Raw genomic sequence first — 6,977 nt, 5'->3', positions numbered from 1 at the left:
TGTCTCTACTAACTAAGAAAGGAAATCTTATTAAATCTGATGTCACTAGCAGCTGTGTCTGGGAGGCAAAGAGGCTTTGCATTTTCTTCCATTTAGAGTGGCTGCAAGCACAGCTGGCACAGCTCAACCAAACCCCCGGGTGCCCTGGTAGAAGCACTCTTTGACAGACATGTCAATGACATAAATAATTACCTACAGAGACATGTAGTTCAAAGCGGTCACTGGAAATGTATGTCCACAAAAGTGCTAGAATTTCTACATATTTGTTGTCCGTTATTTGGAGTGTCTTCTCTGTATGAGCTTTCAGAGTCCAGACCTGATAAACATCAATACCCATATGTATGTAACAGTGAAAGTCACAGCAATAGTACATTAAATTGATCCAGTACATCTCACTCACAAGACTACTTTAGCTTTCCTTACCCACTGTGATCACTACTCAAATCCTATGTGTTAAATTTAGGCATCCATTTCTCCCACAGGATCAGGTAGGATGGTTAATGGGATTCTTACTATTGGTTAATGTCATAAAAATTTGTGTCCATTTCTTGTGTCTAAGGTTTTCCAAAGCATACTCAGCTGTTATATATGGGCTTTGGTCCCTTAGGAAATACAGGAAATAGAAATAACTTAGTCCTAGATATAATTACTTACCTTCTTAAAATATCTCTGTTTAGGGTACAGGTGTATGGAGAATCAATAAAATATGGAATAGAGCAGCCCTATTCCATTCTGTATGAATGTTTTGTTGTTGTTGTTTTGGGTTTCTTGTTTGGTTTTTATTGTGTTAAAATACATATAACCTAAAATTTACCGTATTGAGAAACCAAGGCTTTGTATTAGCTTTTTGGTTTAGTGTGGCTGCCAGCACAACTCAAGCAATTACATTGTAATGGTTTTCGTCTCCATAAAACTCTACATCTTTATTGATAACACAGTATATTTCAGCTTTTGGGTTCAATGACCCAACAAGTCCGCCATACTGCTTTCAGCCGGGGCCATAGATATTGGTGCCACTGTGTCATAACATCTTTTCTTCCTTCTGTCCACGGAAGTAAGAACAACCAAACCACCATTCAGGCAGCTTCCTTCTATCCTGCTTTATTGTCCTCATCCTCTAAAATTTATTAACTGGTGAGAGAGTGGGGATTCCTTACTACCACCACATTACCACATAGGCAAGAGTGTTTTCTACAAGACCCCAGCAATTCTTTTTGTATCTCCTAAAGTGGCCCATGAGGTATTCATACCTTTTATCCAACCAACAATCCATATTTCTGTCAACATGTCGTCCCCATTGACCAAATATCCAAGAACTGTGAAGGGTTTGAGATTCTACTCTACTTGCAAGCTAACACAGCCTGTCACAGGTGTATGTGTATTGACAGAAGACATAAGACTCTTAGGCCAGAAATATAATCATTTTACTATTCACAGAAACTGTGTTAGCCAGAACATCATTGTTTTTACTCCTGTTTTGTAAGTCCAGTTCCCACAGAGTGCTGCAAAGAGGTTTGGGTGATGCCTGTACATGCGGTGAGTTTCATTGTAGAAGAGGAACTCTGAGTTTAGGGAATGTGAGTTTTGGGATTAAAAGGAAATAAGTATCCCTGACCTTTGCCCTGGGGGAAAGGGACATATGCCTTTCTTCTACTAAACAGTAAGCAAATTTGTCTTTTGTCTGGAGTGGAAAAGTCATCTATTTTTGAGACTGTCCATTATATAAACATCCTTGTAAAGGGTCTAGAACAAAGTCATCCATAGCTTCTGCTTGTAAGATGTGTAGAAACAGAAATCCGTAGAGAATTTTTTTATCAAAACACTCAAAAGCTTACAGAATGCAATGCCAATGTAGATACTTTTAGACCAAATTAAATTAAACATAGCTACTTTGACCATTTGACAACTGGCAAAGGTCATAGTAAGCTCTTAGACAGTGGCAAGGTCTGTGAGCTAAATTTCAACTGCAAGTAAGTCTCCACATGTTTTCATCTCCATTTTCAGCAGTTATCTATGAAATTTTCTAAGTATTATATTGATTTTGTGTGTGTGTGTGTGTGTGTATGCGTGCATGTGTGTGTGTATTTGGAGACGGAGTTTCGGTTTTGTTGACCAGGCTGGAGTGCAATGGTGCGATCTTGGCTCACTGCAACCTCTGCCTCCTGGACTCAAGCGATTCTCCTTCCTCAGCCTCTAGAGTAGCTGGGTTTACAGGCATGTGCCACCATGCCCAGCTAATTTTGTATTTTTAGTAGAGATAGGGCTTCTCCATGTTGGTCAGGCTGGTCTTGAACTCCCAACCTCAGGTGATCTACCTGCCTCAGCCTCCCAAAGTGCTAGGATTGCAGGCATGAGCCACCGTGCCCATCCAATATATGTGTGTGTTTTGAAACAGGGTCTTGCTTTGTAACCCAAGCTGGAGAGCAGTGGCATGATCACAGCTCCCTGCAGCCTCTACCTCACAGGCTCAATTGATCCTCCCATCTCAGCCTGAAATTTTGTGTTTTGATAGAAAGTGATAAAGAAGAGCTATGAATTATAAAAAGTAAGTTATCAAACATTATGTCAAATGTGAAGTCACATTAATATTAGCTTTTCTTTTCTAAAATTCAAAGAATAAAATTTGTTATATTTACTTGTTTAATTTCACTTTTAACATTCTATTTATTTTCCTATGTAAAAAATATATGTGCAGATTAGTATTTAAAATAGGATATTTACAGTTAAATGAATATTAGATCTTACTTTTTACAGCAGATATTCATGCTAATTTTCCAAATGGGATAAAATCAAGCTTTCCTTATCCTTACATAACAGCGGTCACCAACCCACAGGCCGTGGACTGAAACGAGTCCGCGGCCGGTGAGGAACTGGGCCGCACAGCAGGTGTTGAGTGGCAAGATTCATCTGTATTTACAGCTGCTCCTGGTTACTCCCATTACTGCCTGAGCTCTGCTTCCTGTCAGATCAGCCTCGAAATTAGATTCTCATAGGAGTGTGAACCCTATGGTGAACTGTACATACAAGGAATCTAGATTACGTGCTTCTTTTGAGAATCCACGGCCTGATAATGTGTCACTGTCTCCCATCATCTCCAGAAGGGATGGGACCATCTAGTTGCAGGAAAACAAGCTTAGGGCTCCCACTAATTCTACATTATGGTGAGTTGTATAATTACCTCATTACACAGTACATTGTAGTAATAATAGAAATAAAGTCTGCAATAAATGTAATGTGACTGAATAATCCCCAAATCACCCTCCCAACACTGGTCCATGGAAAAATTGTCTTCTATGAAACTGGTCTCTGATGCCAAAATTGTGGGGGACTGCTATTATATAAGATGCAACTCTAAGGCTGATTTAATTAGTTAGAAATTTATAATTATGTAAAAAATGATATCCTGCAAAGATTATAAGAATATATTGTATTCTTTATAATTATATAATATTCATTATCACAGTATTTCCCTTTAAAATTAATTGAACATATTAAAGGTAATTATTTGCAATGTAATAATGTTTGCAGTTGTATTATACACTATTTCTTATTCAAATATCATTATTTGATGTAGCAATAGGCTATTATTTAATAGTTTAAATTGCTCCCAATAAAATGGGTTGAAGTGAAAAGTTTTATTTCCCATTAAAGATGAATATTAAAATAATGGTGGATTATAATTGCCAAAATTCAGAATCAACCAAGATGTCCTTTAATAGGTGAATGTGGAGCATCGATACAATGGCATATTTATTTAGCAATAAAAAGAAATGAACTATCAAATCACAAAAAGACATGGAAGAACTTTAAACGCATATTGCTAAGCAAGAGAAGTCTTTTAGCAATTTAAGAAGGCTATTATGACTCCAACTATAGGGAATTTTGGAAAGGTAAAACTCTGGTGACAGTAGCAAAAACGTTGGTGGTCATCATGGGTTTGAGGAGAGAGGGAAAGTTGAGCACAGGAGATTTTTAGGACAGTGTAACTATTCTATATGACACTATATTAGTAGATACATGTCATTATACATTTGTCAAAACCCAGAGAATGTACAACACTGAGTGAACCTTCAAGTAAACTATGGGTTTTAGTTAATAATAAGGTATTTATATTGGCTCATCAATGGTAACCAATCAACATTTAACAATCAAAGGATAACAAATCAAAAATCACAACACTAACTTAAGATGATAATCATAGAGGAAACTTTGGAGAGTATGAGATGGCATATGGCAACTCTGTATTTTCCACTTAATTTTTCTGTAAACCTGAAACTGCACAAAATATAAAGTCTATTAATAAAAAAAATAGTGAAAAAATAAACATTGAGTACTCACTGAGTTATTCACTCTTTCCTTCATTATGGGCAAATTCAGAATATTGGAGAATAATGTTAATAGGTATAATGAAACAGAAACTTCTTTGGCTACAAAATATTCTCATAAAAATCCATTTGACTGAAAATTTATTTTTTGTAAAATATACATCATTAGAAATTTCTAAAATTTCTTAAATTTCTGAGTATCTATGCTAATAGGGCCACCTAAGAGGCAGATACCTTTCTGAAAGTAATAAATCTTTTTTCAACTGATTAAAATAATAAAACAATATCAGATGTGATTCAGTGATGGTTCTGGCTTCATTTCTCTGTAATATCAGCTTTAACCTTGTAATGACTTGCCCATGACGGCAAATAAACACATCAGTTGCACATTCCTCTGTATACCTCAAACTCACCTTCCCCCCAGATCAAAGAGGTGTTTTCTCTCCAAACTATATAAAAAAGAATACATATAATAGGTTTTCAGCTTCAATTTTATTAGACCAAGTTTCCACCATTGAACATGACTGTGGTAAAATAAATAAGTTGACTTACAACAACTAGCGTGTTCCTTTGTAGGGAACGATATCGGTCTCACACAAATCAGGTATTTGCCAAATAAAATGATAAAATCATGGATATGAAGAAAGTGAAATTTTTGTATAGACTACACAACGATCATTAAACCCATCACTTTGTGTAAATGACTTTATAGTTTGGTATTTATTCATTTACTTTTTCCAAAAATCTATGTTCTTTTGGCATAATGAATAACTTCTATCAGCAGCCCCCAAGCTTTTTGGCACCAGGGACCAGTTTCATGGATTATAATTTTTTCAAGAACAGGGGTATGGTGAGGATGGTTTTAGGATGAAACTGTTCTACCTCAGATCACCAGGCATTAGTTAGATTCTCATAAGGAGCACGCAACCTAGATCCCTGGCATGCACAGTTCACAATGGGGTTTGCATTCTGTGACAACCTAACATTGCCTCTGATTTGAACAGAGGTGGAGCTCAGGTGCTAGTGCTCACTGTCACTCACTGCTCACCTCCTGCTATGTGGCCCTGTTCCTAACAGGCCACAGACTGTAGCCCATGGGTTTTAGACCCCTGCTGTAGTAGATGCTAGTTAACAGAACATATTTGATTGCTGATATTGTTTGCAATTAATTATCTTACTTGAGGAAAATGATTAAATGTAAGTTAGTCACCTTAACATAATATTCAGAATGTAAGATGTAACTTTCATTACTCAATTGTTTTTATTAATTCTTTGGTATATTTTATGTTTTTTTCTTTTTTATTGTAATATTTTATTGGAAAACAAATATACAACTTGGAATGGATTTTAGGCAAATTATGCCAACAGCAGATTATCTTTAAGTGGCTAACAACAGTGTAAAAAGCAAGCAACAGGAGGAGAAAATGTTTCCAGTACAAGACAAGCAGTATGAAAAAATAGTATATAAAAACCTGAATAACACACCTTTTTTGCAATAGTGCAACTTTTTAGTTCATATTGTTGACTGTTTATAGTCTACACAGTTACAACTTCACACTTCAACAACATGCTCACAGATCCTAAAGAAACCTACTTTATAAGAAGGCATAACCTATATATTCCTTCATTTGACCAACTCCATCTAATTTTAGATGTGCAGAATGGCTTAGATATATATTCAAGTGTAAGCCACATACAACATATTACTTGATCAATATTCTAAAATCAGGTTTCAGGACAATGACATTAAGAGAAAGGAAGAAAACATGGAGGAATGAAGTCCTAACTACTATACATCCATATGGTGTTATTTTTTCACAGTAGTGAAAAGCCTTTACAGATAAGTTACAAAGAAAAAGCAAATAATTTTGTACAAGAAATGTAACACATTCTGTACAACGTCAACTTTGCTGTCATCATTTGTACAAACTCTCCATACTTTACTTGACGATCACCATTAATATCTGCTTCCTTGATCATTTCATCGCCTTGGTATCTGTTAACTTCTTTCTAAGGTTTATAGGGTGAAGCTCTGTTGCACTAATATAACCATTGCCAACCTTATCAAACACATGGAATGTTTCTTTTTCACTGTCTGGGTCTTTCATTTGTCTTGCCATCATTGTCAGAAATTCAAGAGGGTCAATTGTGCCCTTACCATCAGCATCTACTTCATTAATCATATCCTCTGCTTCTGTTGGATTCTACCCAAGATACTTCATTACAGTTCTCAATTGCTTTATTGTTACAGTTCCATCATCATCCTTGTCAGGTAGAGAAAATATTCCTTTGAATTCTGCAATCTTCTCTCCCATCAGTTGGTCACCTGTGCTGCAAGCACTACTGGTTTCACAGATGCAACCATACAACCTCATGGCTGGCTGGCTGACTCACTCCACTCAGACTCATTTTTTTTTTTTTGTTTTATTTAGCCTTACACTGCTTTTGTTTCCTTATTTTCCTAAGGTGGAAACTTAGATGATTGATTTGAAATCTCTATTCTTTTCTAATAGGTTTTTAATGTTATTATACATTTCTCTTTAAGCAGTGCTTTTGCTGCATCCTACAAATTTTGATATTTTAAATTCATTTTCATTTAATTAAAATTGCTTTTTAAAATTTCCCTTGATATTCCTTTAGCCATATGTTATT

The 6,977-nt window shown here is 35.8% G+C and overlaps 1 pseudogene; it reads right to left on the bottom strand.

Annotated features, from left to right (window-relative positions):
• Positions 1 to 6,170: 6,170 nt before the first annotated feature.
• Positions 6,171 to 6,700, bottom strand: LOC105537693 (annotated as a pseudogene).
• Positions 6,701 to 6,977: the final 277 nt, after the last annotated feature.

Source organism: Mandrillus leucophaeus, unplaced genomic scaffold (assembly GCF_000951045.1).
Source record: "Mandrillus leucophaeus isolate KB7577 unplaced genomic scaffold, Mleu.le_1.0 Scaffold179, whole genome shotgun sequence".
Taxonomy (NCBI): Eukaryota; Metazoa; Chordata; class Mammalia; order Primates; family Cercopithecidae; genus Mandrillus; species Mandrillus leucophaeus.
This window is presented reverse-complemented; position numbering and strand designations above follow the sequence as displayed.